Source organism: Poecilia mexicana, unplaced genomic scaffold, assembly GCF_051168715.1.
Source record: "Poecilia mexicana isolate PSO_F unplaced genomic scaffold, ASM5116871v1 scaffold_17, whole genome shotgun sequence".
NCBI classification, from domain to species: Eukaryota; Metazoa; Chordata; class Actinopteri; order Cyprinodontiformes; family Poeciliidae; genus Poecilia; species Poecilia mexicana.
In genome coordinates this window covers 19,588,551-19,604,326 of record NW_028263386.1, presented here as the reverse complement: position 1 = coordinate 19,604,326, position 15,776 = coordinate 19,588,551, and the positions used below count along the sequence as shown (strand labels likewise).

General features: G+C 39.1%; 1 protein-coding gene across 1 annotated transcript in view; it reads right to left on the bottom strand.

Moving 5' to 3' along the window:
• The window catches only part of clstn2a (calsyntenin 2a), a 156,565-nt gene that overhangs the window by 20,762 nt on the left and 120,027 nt on the right, over positions 1-15,776 (bottom strand). The window lies entirely within an intron of this gene.

The following is a 15,776-nucleotide window of genomic DNA, read 5'->3' as shown; positions in this document are numbered from 1 at the left end:
TGATGTGAGAATGGGAGCAGCAGCTTTGGAAAACCAAATTAGAGAGTTTAAATCTACAGGCAACTCCGACTTTAATATCTAATTTAGCTGCAACAAATATAAAGGGAAGTGAACTCTTCAAAAAACTTGAACCTCAGGAATAGGGTGAGGGTTACACTTTATCAAGGTTACACTATCTATGAAAAATTTAACACAAAAAAGAATGAAACAAGGCATAGATGCATTGTTAGATAAAGAATAAAGCAAAAAAAATTAATAATTACGTGAATCAAAACAGAAAACTCTAACAAAGTATTAATAATAAACCTAGAATTGACAGAAGCTTCTTCTTCTCTTTGTAGGAATCAAAGGTTGACCTCAAAGTTTCTGTATTTACACTGCAGGTCTCAGTCTGGCACATACAGATTTCCTGCAGCCTTATTGGTAAAGTTAGACTTTCAGAAACATTCAGGGAAAACCTTGGATAAGTTCTGCTGGTGGGAAATGATTTTCTGAGTTTGACCCCCACAGTGAAGAAGATGATTTCTTTTGTATTTATTGTGTTATTCACTCAACTTCTTTTTGTCTGGGTGTAAAAACAGAAGAAGCAGAATCCAGACAGAAACTGAGAGACAAAACACACACACACATGCAAATAAAGCCCAATTCCCCATAGTTTTTAATGTTGCTTTTGGAACATACTCTCTGCAAGTGCATTTATTGAAAATCCTTTCCAGGAAGCATCCAACCCAAAAGCGACAGCTCAAAGGTCTTAAATAAAACGTGAGCACTACAGCGAGTCAGCTGAGTGATGGACACTAGAAGAACTGAAATGTCCATACAAATCTGCCTCAGTGCTAAATTTAATCTGATCTCAACACATGCGATTACTCTAATTACCAGGTGTTAACCTCCGAATCCGCAGCAGCACTCGGCGAGCTTAAGCCGCTGACAGACTTCAAAATATCAGAAATTACGCTGGCATAACACGGGCACGTGCGTCGCACATAGACCTCATTAGCAGATAAAATCAGCAGATTTTCTTTCTGCTGCTGAGGCACGTTTAAACACACACAGCTTGCCTGAAAACATATTAATCAGTGGGAGGTTGAAAGCATTTCTTCCTCGGCGTCAGTGTAACGAGACGTTGAGTGTTGAAACACTCTAATGAGCCGGTCCCAAGGCGGGTTTAAGACCCGCTTATGATGAACTCAATTATCAGAGCAGTCCCTCAGCAAAGACACGGCTACAGCGATACCACGCCCACACGAACGCAGATACATTTCAGGTGGTTTATTTATTTATTTATTTATTTATTTTTTGCCTACATTTGGACTTTATCATTTTTATTCCACAAATCAGAAAGAAAAAAAAAGTTTGGACACAGAGAGGATGAATGTAAACATTGCAGCAGGTCAATCTGCATTTCTAATGCTTATTTATTAACCACCAGAGTTAATAGTTCTTTCTTTTCTCCATTTAATGAAATACCAATTATTTTAATGGCATAATTAGCTTAATTACATTTTAAGGGTGAAAGAATTCAAACTTATTGTGAGTGAAGTTTACAGAAAGCGTGTTGCATATTAAGCGCATTACAACTAAACACTTCTCCTATGTATGTTTTCTGATAATTATTAACCATCACTGGCAATAATCGAAATGGGTGAGAAATTGAAGGGATACAGAGACAGGAAGGATGTGAGAAGAAGAAACAATTTGTGTTTTTGGGGGGTGGAAGAAGGATTTCGTGAGGCTCAGGATGGGAGGAAAAGTGACAGATCAGGAGAAGCAGGTGGAAGGACGCCGAAGGTGTCAAACAGACGAGCAGGAAGGTTCTGATGGATGAGGTGAGTGGAGAGAGGAGAAGACGGGATGCAGAGGCTCTGCAGAGTTGGAGGTCTGGTTGGGCCAGAGGGAGCTGCAGATGTTCATACTGGAGAGCAGCATCCCTTGGCTTCTTGCTCTGTCTGCCTCTGGCTCCACAGTCCTCCTTTCTTTTTCTCTACCTTTTTTTCTCTCCACAAAACACGGCGATTTATGGTGATTTTTGTTTTCCCTATGAGAAAGTAGAGGCAGCTCCTCTCTTTCTCCTGCAGCTCTTCGTTCCTGATTTCTGCCTTCGTTCTCAAATATTTTGTCTTTCTTGTGGTCGATAGATGATGTTTGACTTTCTTTCTTCAGCTCTCTCTGCTCCCCCTCAGACATTTACTTGCAGCTTCCAGTTGTTCATTTTCAGAATATTCTTTTCTGCATTTAGATCATTCTCTGCCTACTAGTTCTCATTTCTAGTTGCTTCCAGTGTTTGTTTTTCTCTTTCTCTCAGGATGAATTGCAGACTCCATCGGGTCCAAGCCCCTTTTCACTGACTTGACATTCTTGGCCTCGCATTATCTGCATAATTATGCAGGAGAGTAATGATCTTTTCGTTGTAAACATCCCAAAAGTTGTTTTCCATCAGAGAAGACCTGACTGACCCGCTAGAGTGGCGTTTAATGCTGAATATCGTCCTTGATGTTTTGCAGATCTAAACTGATTTCTCTCAAGTAGATTATTTTAGTTTGGTCAGAAGAAGTTCGTCTGGTAACCATGAACAAACTCCATGACTGTTCTTCTGAAAGTTCCTCTTTTAAACTGTTGCTATGACTACAGGTTTTAACACAGATGTGCTTTCAATGTTAGATGTCTGTTTGGGTTTATGACTTCAAAAAAAAAAAAAAAAAGAAAGAAAAAGAAAGAAAGAAACCGTCTTCTTGGTTTATTAGAGTCTCTCCACATTTCTTTACTCTTACAGCTTTCGATTGGTTTGACATGCACAGCGGCGACAGCAGTGGGAGTTGCTACGACCTCCAGCTTTTTCAGGGACTAAGACAATCAATCAAGTTATTTATGGCTTGGATTTATACACACTATTCACATGCAAGCTTTGAGAGACTGTCAAGCTGGAATACCTATGATTAATCACGACTTATGAACAGCACACACAATCAGTAACAGCAACATTATTTTTTTTTCTGTTCAAGTCATTTTTAAATATGCAGCATTTTTATAACTAAGTGTAACATGCTGTAAAATGCAGAATAAAACGTTAAGTGTTGACATCCATCTTTGCAGTCCTCTGAATGATATTGTCTGCTGAAAGATGTACAAGCTTATCATAATCCATTTCCAATCAATATGTCACACTTGCATCAAATGACCCGTTGACATGGAATACACTTGTATATTTTGTGTAGAAAAAGGCCAGAACGTGCAGGACTGTTGTTTATCTTATCCTGCCCTTTAGGAAACGACTGAAAAAATTAAGTTCTTGCAGGAAAGTTACTTGATAAATTAGAAGCTTTGCGGCGTGAGTTATAACACGCAAGAGCTGTGAACACTAAAGAGTTGATTTTTTTAAAAATCTTTTGATGTGGATGTAAGAGATGTTAAAAACCCGCGTTGACCCTTGTGCAGCCCAATAAGTAAATCATTAAAAGGGACTTAAACTCATATCTTTTTTTAATCACAGCGACCACTCAAAGCATTTCTACAGCCTGAGTAAAATGAGCTACTCTTCCCACCAAGCTAGAGCAGCTTCCTAATCTTTGTTCTCTGAGGTTTACAATTTCCAAACGATCCAAAGTAGTTCTGGTTTATAAATGTAACCCGGTCCAAACTAAAGGTGTTTGTAAGGAGTTAAGTTCAAAGGAGTGATAGTGTAGAATGTGTTGCTTAAATATGCTTAAAATGTTATTAATCAGTGTTAACCAGAAACTGTATTTCAGGTTCTTTAAAAAGTAATTTTCACTGTATTTTATTTTGAAAGGCTCATGTTGCAAGAGGAAGTGGGGTAGATCAAAAGGAACTTGACTGGTCCGGGGTTGGCTGAGGGTCAGGAGAAGAAGAGGGGAGAGACAGGAAGGAGAAAGGATGAACCGCGAAAAAGAGAGAAACGTGGCAGAATTTAGCGAACGGGTTTGTACATAATTCGGCTTTCAGCTCGACAGTCGGTGAAAGTATATCAACCCTACGCTCTGTTTTACCGCTGCTGTGAGTTCCAGACCGGAGCTCACTGAACACTGTATGTAATGCTCGCTGAGGCATTTATTATTCGCTAACTCAGTGAATAGCCGTTGAGGACTGTTAGCTAACCCGGCTAACGGACAGTTCAGTTAAAGTTTCCGAAGTGGGAGCTTTATGGAGTAGCGCCTGGAGCAGCGAGCTACGCATGTGGAAAGAGTGGTGGAGTGGTTGGAGGACTGGGCTACGCTGGACGTCTCTGTTCCCGAATCCTGAGGACCACCGGACTGGTTGGGGCCTGAGGACATCTTGCTGGCTAGACTGAGGACGGGTGAGGTGTTGAAAGGGCTCGGGGTTTCACTCGGAGAGGGGCGCCAAGTTCCACGCTTCACATCAGGCCTGCAACGGGGTTTCTTTTTGTTTTGTTGGGACACTATTTTAGTTAAGTATTGCCGGCTTAGGTGAACTTAGAACTGTGGGCCCACATTAATTAATATATTGTGTGAACTTAAAAGAGTGAAGTATTTCACAGTTTGTGCATTTGTTAATGTGTTTAATACATGTTTAATTCTCATACAGGTGTATGTTTGATTTATTAAGAACTATACTTAGAGTGTGTTATTTCTGTTTAAATCTACTATTTGGTGAGAAGGGAAAGAAATACTGGTATATTATTACTCTAAACTCAACATAAGTTTAAAACACGAGAGTGTACTAAAATTATTATTTATAACTTGATGAGTTTAATGAACTCAGGGGCCCTTACCCATGTTAAAACGGTGTAATTGGGCTACATAAAGTAAGATCTGAAGGTAGTCTGAGAAAATCTCACCTATCGTTTTAATCTATAAAACAGCACACTGTAATCAACCGAGAAGCAGAGAAAGCATTAAAAAGACTCCCGAGACATGTATTGATCAAACATTTTAATAGGGCTGCTGTGGTGACCAAAAAAAAAAAAACCCTGATTGGAAAGCATCTCAGAAAGATGTTTTTTTCTATTAAAAAGCAGATTTTCTGTTCTTTTTTAACCAATTGTTCCCAAGAAATGAAAAGATTAGTAAACAATAGTTGCTTATTGTTGTTTGGGCTCCTTAAAAAAAGCTTCCATCGCAGAATAAAACCTTTGCGCGCCTCTTTCTGGCATTCAGATGGGTTGTAGCTTCGCTGGACACGATCAAGTGTTGGCAGACTCTTACACACAGCTTCCTGATCTTTCCTCCATTACTTTCCCTTTCTCCCCCACTAATAACCAGAAAGACTAAATCCTACTTTGCTGAGCCAGGTTATTTTTGTTGTGCATTTCAATGCCGCACCGCTGTGGTTTATTGCTGAGAATAAAGCTTCACATTTAAGTCCATCTGCTTGGGGAACTCTGCCACAAAGTGTTTTAAGGGAAAATATTACATCTCAGGCCCCCATAAAAAGGAGAAACGGCACGAACAGGAGCTGGAAAATGACACAGTTTGTAGAATGAATTTATTCTGATAGTTTAGGATTTCAGCGTCTAGGAAAATACTCAGGCTCTTCCTGCAACAGTTCAGGTCAACTAATAAGTGGAGCAGAGTTTCACATCTTTATGCGAGCGATGAGGCAGAGTAGATCCAAATAAAAAACTCCTTACTCATGGGCAGCATTTGTGAATTTGAAATCTGCTGACATAAACAGAACGACAAAGTCTTTGTGTTTGGCTGCCTGGAAGCCACTTAAGGTCAAGACCATTTGGATTCACTGGAGAGGGATGAAGAGGGATTCATAAAGCACGGGTGAAAGATGTTTACTTTAATGCTTCTTGTCGTTTAGAGGACTTTCACACCACCTGAAGGGCATGTTGGTGTTGGATTCTGCACAATTTGAACTAATGAATCCTGTTAATGCGTGTATCATTCATTCACTAAACGGGTGCTGGATGTGTCAGCGATGAGAGATCACTACGGTTCTTCATTCTAACAAATTAGGTAACAAGAAGTAAGATGTAGCTGAAGCAAACGGTAAACCTTTCGCTTTAGCTCTTACTGTTAGAAACCATTTGAATTCTTCCGATGCTGAATTGATCACCCACACAAATCTACTGTGTGTCAAAATGCAGTTTAACAATCCATTCTCATTCCTCTCCCAGAAACATTTAGTTGTAATTACGTACGATTAAGGATTTATTAGATATTAGTACGGCCGTCAGTTTCGAACTGATGAATGTGAATCTAATGAACCCTTTTTAAACCTTAAAGAAATTAACACCAATTCTACATCTGTGGGTCTCAGTTTTGTAGATAAGAAATGAGTGTTTAAGAGCGATGCTGAGTAAAGTCTAAATTTGATCAAATGTTGACTCGATTGCTCTCTGAGTATTAAAGAAAGGCCTAATAAAAGTAAACAGGAGCCATCTGGATGTGTCAGTTTTCCTAGCATCAGGAACTGATGACGAAGAAGAAGAAGAAGGAAAGCAACTACTTTTAGAGTCCAGAGTCAGGCTGTAAATTGGACTTTAGTACCGACTCTGCTACTTTGTAGCTCAGCTTATCCAGGCCACTGAATGTTTGGATGGTTTCTGAGTCATGCTGAGTAAATCCAAGCAAAACTTAGTAACTCAGTAAAAACTTCACTCAAAAATGGACAAAGGTATGGATGTGCACGACGCAAAGATTTTTTATTTATTTTTTATACTGAAATCTGACAAGTCAGCCGGTCCTGATGAGACAGGTGGCCAAATCCCTCAATCCACATCATGAGATCCACTGAAAGAGTTGGCTCCATGCCTGAACTCTCCGAGGTGTAGACCAGTGCTGGTCCAAAAGTACAAGCAAAGTCAGCTCCAAATTGCTCACAGCTTCATTAATGAGCCAAAGAGGTTTGGGAATTCTGCTCTGCGGAGCAGATGACTAAAAAACTGGGGGCTTTCTAGTCCGGAGGAGGAAGAATAAAGTATGTACAGCAAAAAAAGAGCACCAAAAAATAGCAGTTTGTGTTTTAATTGGAGAAACGGCATGATTGTTGATTTATCTGAATTGTTCCTGTTTGATTTGTTCATTGCAAACAGCTGCTAGTCGGAGCAACCGTGCAGTAGGTGGGAATAAAGGATGTGAGACGAAACAGCAGATTTAAAGGCCTGGCAGCAGGTTGATGGAAAACACAATGTGATGTTAAAACAATTAGGGAACGAGCCAAAGTGTTTCAGTAAAATTAGGCAGCTCCATCCACCCCATTGGTTCATAACTCAAGCGGTTGATGGAGAAGAAGGTGGGTACAACCTGGGACAGGTGACTCATTCATTCATTACAAATAGACAAAAACTAGATCTTTTGTGGCTGTGAGATAAATGGCAAAATTTCATGTATTTGTTCGAATCCAGCTTCAGATGGTTGTTTTGCAGTTGGATCTTGCTGATGGCGAGGGTCACGAAGAACGCCCTGAAACATGCGTGCTGCATACTCAAATAGTTTTCCTTTGATTCGGAAACATTGTTTTCTGGTGTTTGATGTAGAAACTGCACAAGGAGAATGATGAGAATATCAGGTAGATTCCTGGTTCTGTTGCTTCTTTTTCCTCCATTTTTTGTTTTGGATTAAAGGTTGAGAAAATGTTACTTGACCTAGATTTTAGTTACAATACTCTTCAGTTGGACTACTCCCCATTATCGCTACGACGACGTCATTTAGTTTTGTTAGCTGTCAATATTGTTTTACTGATGTCATTTTACGATTGCTATTTTTCCCAATTTAGCTTAAGATAGATTATTTTAGAGAATGAATATCTTTGCCTTCAGTGTCTGCTCATCTTCTTCTCATCTATCCTAGTCCAAGCCCTACTGTCACATCTAATTTCCTAATTTTTCCCCTTCCTCTGTTATCCCCACCTTCACATCATCGCCCCCTGCCTAATTTCCTCTTATCTCATCTTTCTCTTTTAATCTTCTCTTTCCCTCTTCACATTGTTCACCCCTATCCACACCGATCCTCTCTTGTGCCGAAACGGCATTTTATGTGGGAGGCAATTTGATTGTCATAGTGAAAAAAATACCTCGTCATACATAAAATACACTTTTACAATTTTATTTGAATTATTTGAATTGTATTTTGCAAACTGAATTGTGTGCATTTACTTCATAACTTGTTTTGCTAATCTCATGATCAACTAATTCACATTTTAACATTTACATTTTCTAAAATGCGATTTATGTCAGCTGCACAACAAAAAAGCAAAGCAAAGACTTTTCCCTCTTCAGCTGAACACCCTACAATAAATGATATGGTTTTTTTGTAATGTCTAGAAATCCTCTTTTGTTTTACAATCTTGTTAAACCTTCTGCTTTTGCCCTTTGCCAACGTTTCAGTCCCACAGAGTGAAACGACTCAAAGGAGCATTTGCACATTATCAAAGTTCCTTTCTCCAACCAGCATGAAAAGCGTTTACGTCTCCTGCTGAAACGAGGCTGATGGATTTGAAGGAAACAGTAAATGGACGGATGGCGCACGCCGTCAGTGCATTAGTATGTTGACGACAGGCTGGAGAGGCACACCCAGCATGTACGGTAATCACACAATGAGTTTAAGTGCCTCCACTCTGACACACGAACACTGCCGCTAACCGTCGCCCCTCAGGTCTGAACAAACATACACACACACAAACACACACAAACACACACAGGAAAGTTATTTACATTTTGAAGGATAATAGGAACCGAAGGCAGACAGACTCCTGCTGAGTAGCTAAATGCATCTGGAAAATAGTGACGACAAATCATACAAAAAAAACAAAAAAAAAAACAATGAAATGTAAATTAAAATCCATTTCGACGCTGTGCTGCCACAGACAAGTGAAAATATGATGCCTTTCAAAGAGTATTCATACACCATTAATGTTTCAGCAATTTTTCTGATTAAACTTACAAATGTAAATCTTATTGTTTTTGTGTTAATACTATTGGATTCTTAATAGTGAAATGGAAAGAAAATGATATGTGTTTTTTTCTTTAAACACTATTTACAAATTAAAACCAGAAATGTGTTAAAAGCATTTATGAAGGGAATGGGGTTGTGATGTCACACCTCAGCTTTTTTTTCCATTTTGGGGGTTAAAATGGGTATTATAACTGGTTAGGACTTTGGGAGATTCACAGTTTTATCAGATAAGGTCTGAAGTTTATGTGCACTGAGGTAAAGGCCCCAGTATTTACCAAAGGACGTAGTTTTGATTTGAAACAATGATTTTATTTTATTTTTTGTTTTGTTTTCCATCTCATTTCCCTGCACAGAACTGGGAAAAGGGCCGTTGTTTATTCAGCTCCATTTACATGAAACATGTTGCAAAAAGACTGGAAATGAACTGAGCACTTTTAAGACTGATAGCTCTAGAGATGAAGTCTTTAAATAGTTATTGTTTTGAATAACTATTTGTATTGCATTTTAATTATATAACTACTAATTAAAATGCTGAACTCCCTTGAAAAAGAGGTTTTTTTAATCTCAGTGGGACTTTCCTGTTTAAATAGAGTAAAATAAGATTTGAAGTTAACAGAAAATGCCTCATTTCAAATTTACTTATTTTTTTTTTTTTTTGCCAGCATTTGAAACAGGCAGTGGTAACCATCACTACGGTGCTTCAAAGTGATGGTGATAATAATACATTCCTCCATAAAGTTGTGGCCGATGCTACGGCTTTAACCTTGTCCTTTAAGTGTTGAAACTCCATTAATATCACAAATACACTAACTGTGAAAGCTGTGAGAGACGGACAGGATCTCATGTTGACCGGAAGCTCATTTGGACCCAATTAAACGTCTTATTTTGCCATGACCACAGGCTGTAGTCTCTTACTGGGGATAAATACAGCAGTCCTTCCCCGAGTTCTCACTCCACGTTCTCTTTCTTCTGTTTTTCTGTCACTGTGTCTCTCTGATTACCATTTGCAAAAAGAAAAAAAAAAACTGTTCAGTGGAACTGACAGGAAACCTCTAACAAGCCCAGAATCCAACACTGTACTGTTCAGCTTTGCAAAACCGTTCAAGCTCAGGACAATTCAATAAGGAATGTGTGAATATCAATGTTCAAGTTCTCAATCGTATTTAAGTCTAGACTTCATCTAGGCCAGTCTAGGACACGAGTGTACTTTGATTTGATTAAATTATAGTTTTGCTTACAATCATGCAACACGTCTCTGTTATTATCCAAATACAATTGGTGGTTAACCTGAAAATGTACTCATTAAAACTTCCCAGTTCTTGCAAAAACCCTCAGCAAATATCAAATTAGATAACAAAGGAAGCAGCTTCTCTATTACATACTTCATTTAAATGCTTTTGCTTAACTTTTAAAAACATTTAGTACAACCTAAACATCCTGATCCTTGATTAAAGAAAATATCTTTAAATTGATCAGAGGCATTTATTAGTCTCTTGCTGAAGGTGATAAAAGCAAATCACTGTTTGCCTAAACACCTCAACACGTCCTGATATCTATTGCAAACAGGGAGAGGATCTCTCCACTCACACAGCGCCACAACTGTCTGCAGCATCCAATTAATCTCCTGAGAAACAAAGCGAGGGCTTCTAATCAACACGGAGCAGGGAACAATCTACAGTACCACAGGCGTGGTGTTAGCAAGCAGATAAGGCAGATAAAGCTAGATGCGTTACTGACGAGCAGAAAATGTGATGCTGGTCGACTCCCGCACTGTGGTGCTGCCACTAACCACAGACAGAGACGATTAATAGCAGGGGATTTTACAGAGTTTCTGATGAGCACGAACGTTTTATTATTTCAGGCAGTCTGTGAATACGGATTGAATCTGAAGTCGTATTTGTTTCTAAAAATATATAGCCTCTGGTGGGAAAAACTGACTCTAAACTCAGACAAACTACAGGGTGGGCGTTAAGTTTCCAAACATAGAAAAAGTAAACATTGTATGTTGGACGACCGTTTTTATTTTTGTGAGACTCTGTGTAATCGCTGCACGTCTTGGACCACTTCGTGGTTGATCTGCAACATTTCCAGTTTTCTGGAACTTGCAAATAAGTTTAGCCACAGTGTCGTGTGTGTGTGACGCTCGTTCCATGTTTCCTGTTAAAGTTTCGTGCAACCATGCGACAGCTTCCCGATCCATCCGTCAGCGTAATTTCAGCTCTTTGCTCTTTTGTCAAACGCATCTTCTTGGGCATCTAAAATGTAAAAGAAATATAAATTTTACATTCTCCTGTGTATGGAAACTTATGGCCCCACCCTGTACCCTTTATTAGCCTTCCCAAAAATAAAGTCCCAAAAATAAATATTTTATTGTGGTAACATTGAGAGAAAAAAAAAATCCTCACTGGGATAAAAATCCCAGTGTTTTAATAAAATTACTGCTTTTACATTTATTTACCTCCCTTACTGTCCTGCTCAAATTTAACAGTCCAGCCAAATGGCTTGAATTATTTCTGAAATGAAATTAATTATCCTGAACTTTGTCTCAGTATCGTCACTTCAAGGGTTTACCGTCACGTTACTTCTGTTCTTGGCGTAAATATTTATACATGCAGGTGTTTTTAAATGAGAAATGCTAGTTTATTTCAGCTTTTCTGAACTATCATCTATGTGACTTGAGTCCATGTTTTCAACACGACTTGAAAAAGATTTTCTGATTGAGCAAACATCCTCAGGGCAACTGGACTTGGCTGATCGACTCTCTGGGCTCTGGGAAAGTGGGTTCTGTGTACAAACAGCTGCGATTCGTCCTCCAGTTCATTATGAAGATAGAAAACAGGGAGAGAGATAAGAATCATCTTTGTGCGCGTGCTCAGCCACGCTAAAATTCAAATAAGTCGGAGCCTGCGGACGCGTGCGTAAAGGTTTCTGTCAGGAGTGACATTCCTACAGACTGCGGATCGATGTGGCAAATGGGAGCTTCTCTCTTCCTCCCTCCCTCACTCGCTCGCTCTTTGCCAGCCTCCTTTCATCCCGCTCTACCCCACCTCTCCCGGGACGAGAATTGCAAAATCAATAGAGCTAAATGGAGTTGCCACGGAAGCCATTGAGTGTCCTTACTAAGTGCAGCAGCTATAAAACCCCTCACTCCGCTCTCTCCCCGTTTACCACTCTCCTCATTCAACAATCTCCACTGCTCCTGTCCTCATTATTCCACACAAAGAAATACAGGAGCTCTAATTCATAGGTCACCCCTCGAATTTCAGAAACTCAAGGATAATGATAAGCAGCAGCGGTAAATCACTGGTGAGTCAGACGCAGAATTATGTAATAAAACATCTAAAAAAAAAGAAAGACGTACAGCTAGAGCTCACTACGCAAGTCACAACATATAATGCTTGCCTTCATTATTCTTTTATGTACTCAGTACAAGTACATGTCCCTGCAATAAGGGCCGAGTAGCTATGTCTCTGTGGGGAGTTGATAAAAAGGATTGATTCACTGGATTTCTACTCAACCGTCAGAGGAAATCAGGAAGAATAAAACGCAGGCCTTTTCATGTGTTTAAATGTATTAACAACAAATAGACAAATTTTAGGACATTTAAGTAGAGCAATGAAGTGGTTTTCACCAGAGATAAAAGGGTCTTTGAGGAGGAGTGACTGCTGTAAAGTCAGTGATTCAATCTGATTGGCTGTTTTTTTTTTTTTTATGCACCAATTGTAATAACCCGCTCAAAGCGTTTAAAGCAACTGGATCTGATTTTACCCAAACAGCACCGTTTGGCTCAATTTTGAAGGAAGCTACAATGTGAAGCTTTCCGGAAATGGCATGTAGAGCAAACAATCGTCCTCCACTGCAAAGAGAAAAGTGTGTATGGCATCTTCAGTGAATAAATTTGTGCTGGAAAAGATAAAGGTTGCATGGCTCCTCTGCCTTATTTCCACTGGAGACTCACAGAAATGGGCTAATTAGTACAAAAAGAAGCTGGATCATTTTATGTCAGCGACTGACAGCAGCTTGTTTCAAAACACGTAAAATAATATCAAAAGTAACAAGCAAGACTTTTTTTCTTTAATCTTTGAGTCAAAAAAAAAAACGAACAACATACTTCCATGTAATCTGTTAGTGGTCTGGATTAGACTTCTTTAAGAAAGTCTCTTAAAGTTTTTGTTTTTTTTTTGTCTGGTTTGTCTTATTGTTTTACTCCAGTCTTTGCACCTGACCAGTTTGTGCCTAAACAATGAGGAAAGTGATTAGGTGGAGAACAAAAGGGAAAAGTGTCAAGTCTAATAAAAAAAAACCCATCAACGGGAGGGAAAAAATATTTAAAATTTATGTTTAAAAAATCTGACCTAAGAGACGAAACATCCTTCAGTCGATCATCCTCTGTTTGCAAGGTCTTCATAGAACAGCAACATGGAATCACCTGGTTTCTGTTATAACATTTTATATCTGTCACTATGTTAATAACTCTTGTATTGGTAATGGGTTCAACTAAAGAAACGGGAAAGAACTTCGTCTTTGTGGAGAAGCTTTCTGCTGACACAACACAGGCTAACCCCTTTAATCTGACAGTTCATACAGAGGTGGTCTTTCCAAAAGACACACTTTTGTTTGAAAATGTTCACGTTCTGGACAAAAACTGGTGTAGACTTTTAAAACTCCGAAAGGGTGAACAGAAGCAAATTAAAAGGAAGTCTGAGTCCATAAAACTGGAGCTCAGAACTGTTTATGATTAAACTATTTCAGGCACCAACCAGCGCTCTCGATCGTAGTAACTCGTCTCCGGATGAAGTTTCCGTATCCGACGCAATATTCAGCTAGAACATGAGCAAATGAAGACACACCCTATACGGTTCTTGCTGTTTGTGTTTGATGTGTGAAATGTAAAAAGTGAAAGTAGTAATATGACAGAAAGCAAAAAAAAAAAAAAAAAAACATTTACAGAACAAATGACAAGAGAGTAATAGAACAGAGGAGAGGAGTCTGGAGGTTGTTTGCTCAGAAGGCTGCATTCTGCTGCTTGGATGGCATTTCTTTGTCACGTTCACCTCCAGAGGCTCCAGGGAAAAGAACAGCAGAATGAGAAAAACACTTTTTAATCTACCTTTGACCTAGATCAAACAAATGCCTGTTTGAATGGTACACAGGAGGAAAAGGCATTTTGCTGAACCAGTGACCTGCAATAAACCTTTCTTGGTGAGAGCGAACAAACACTGCGACAGACAGTCCAGAGAATATACACTCTGCTGGTTAACTTCACATGAGAAATATGAATTTTTAGACCAAAATAAATTAAAACTAACTTGTAAAGGTATTAACACCCATTGATGCTTTTCTTGTTTTGTGAAATTGCAACCACCACATATTTGGTGTAATTCAATAGAGATTTTCAAAATTTGTCTCAAGTCTGAAAACTCTAAACAAAATCCAATGCTATTAACTCTCTTTAAAAGTAACCTAACTTATAAATAGAGTTAAACATTGTAAAATTAAAAATGTAAATCTAGGTTTGCTACATAATCATAATGAATAAAAAGCAAACAAGGATCCCAATAGACAGTTCAGAGGTAAAACTGTAGAGAAGCTGAAAGCAGGGTTTGGTTTTATAACAGTGTTGAAAGCTTTACACATTTCACAGAGCACTGTTATATCAGACAAAAAATTAAATGGATAGAGAACTGCGCAGCCGCAAAACATGTCATCTACCGAAGCCGATAAGACAGGTAAGAAGAGCGTTAATCAGACAATTAACTCTGAAGGAGAGAGACTGTTGTTATTGATTTGTGGAATCATTAACTTCACAAATCTGACCTTTATGAATGAGTGAGAAAAGAAATAAAATCTACAAGTGTCCAGTTTAGACATTGTCACGAGCTCCATGAGCAGACATGTTAGAGAAAATGATGGATCATTTTGCATTCACTCCACATTATGCATTTTGGCCTATCACATATAATCCTAATAAAATATACACAAGTTTGTTTTTTGTAGCACATCAAAATTTGAATAGGTTCAAAGAGCACACATAGCTGCTAATCAATAATCCAAGGTGAAACTCTGATTTGCAAAACCTTATCACGCAAACAGAAAAGCAACAAATATATTTCCTACACGTGCATAATAAGCATCCCGAGAGAAACCAAACAAATCAAGTTTTTAGCAGTATTCAAACTATCTCACTTAAACAAACCAAGTAGTAGGAGTATGCAATTGCTATACAGGAGACTTTATCAACTCATTTAAATGTAAACAGTAGAGAATTTATCTGCTCAGTAATTTCTTGGAAAGTTCAAATAAATCTTTAACGTTGGCAGCTCTGCCACGGCGCACCGTCCGCTGCAACGGCGTGAAGAAACGAAGCCAAAGCAGATGCCAAGTCAGAGGATAAAACTCCAGGAAAACTGCCTGCACTGCAACTCCTTTCTTACGCAAGAAATGGCACGGTGCAACATTTGATGGCTTCTTTGTAACCTCCCATAGCAGGTGAGACAACATGATGTGATGCAATGCGCTTTCTCTTAAAAAGGGCTCTAAAGAACGGAAACCGAAAGCTCCACTGCGCAGCGGTTCAAAAATGTCCCAGGTAAATGAAAGATAGCAGCGATCCGCTGCTGGGAGAGCCATTAACCAGAGCTAAATAGACTTTCCGCTCTTGACGTGTGTGTGTGTGTTTTAACTTGTAACGTGGGGGTGTCTGCTGCTCTCTTATCTCCCGCCAGGAGAGGAAGAAAGTGATGGAAGGCCTCTGGTAATTAGAGGGGAAAGCGTTTCCCTTCACTACACAAATAGCGATAGCCCTTCACTTGCTGAAGAGAATCACCCTTGGTTTGAGTCTGCAGTCAGATGGGGTGCAGACAAGCCTACACACACACACACACACACACACACACA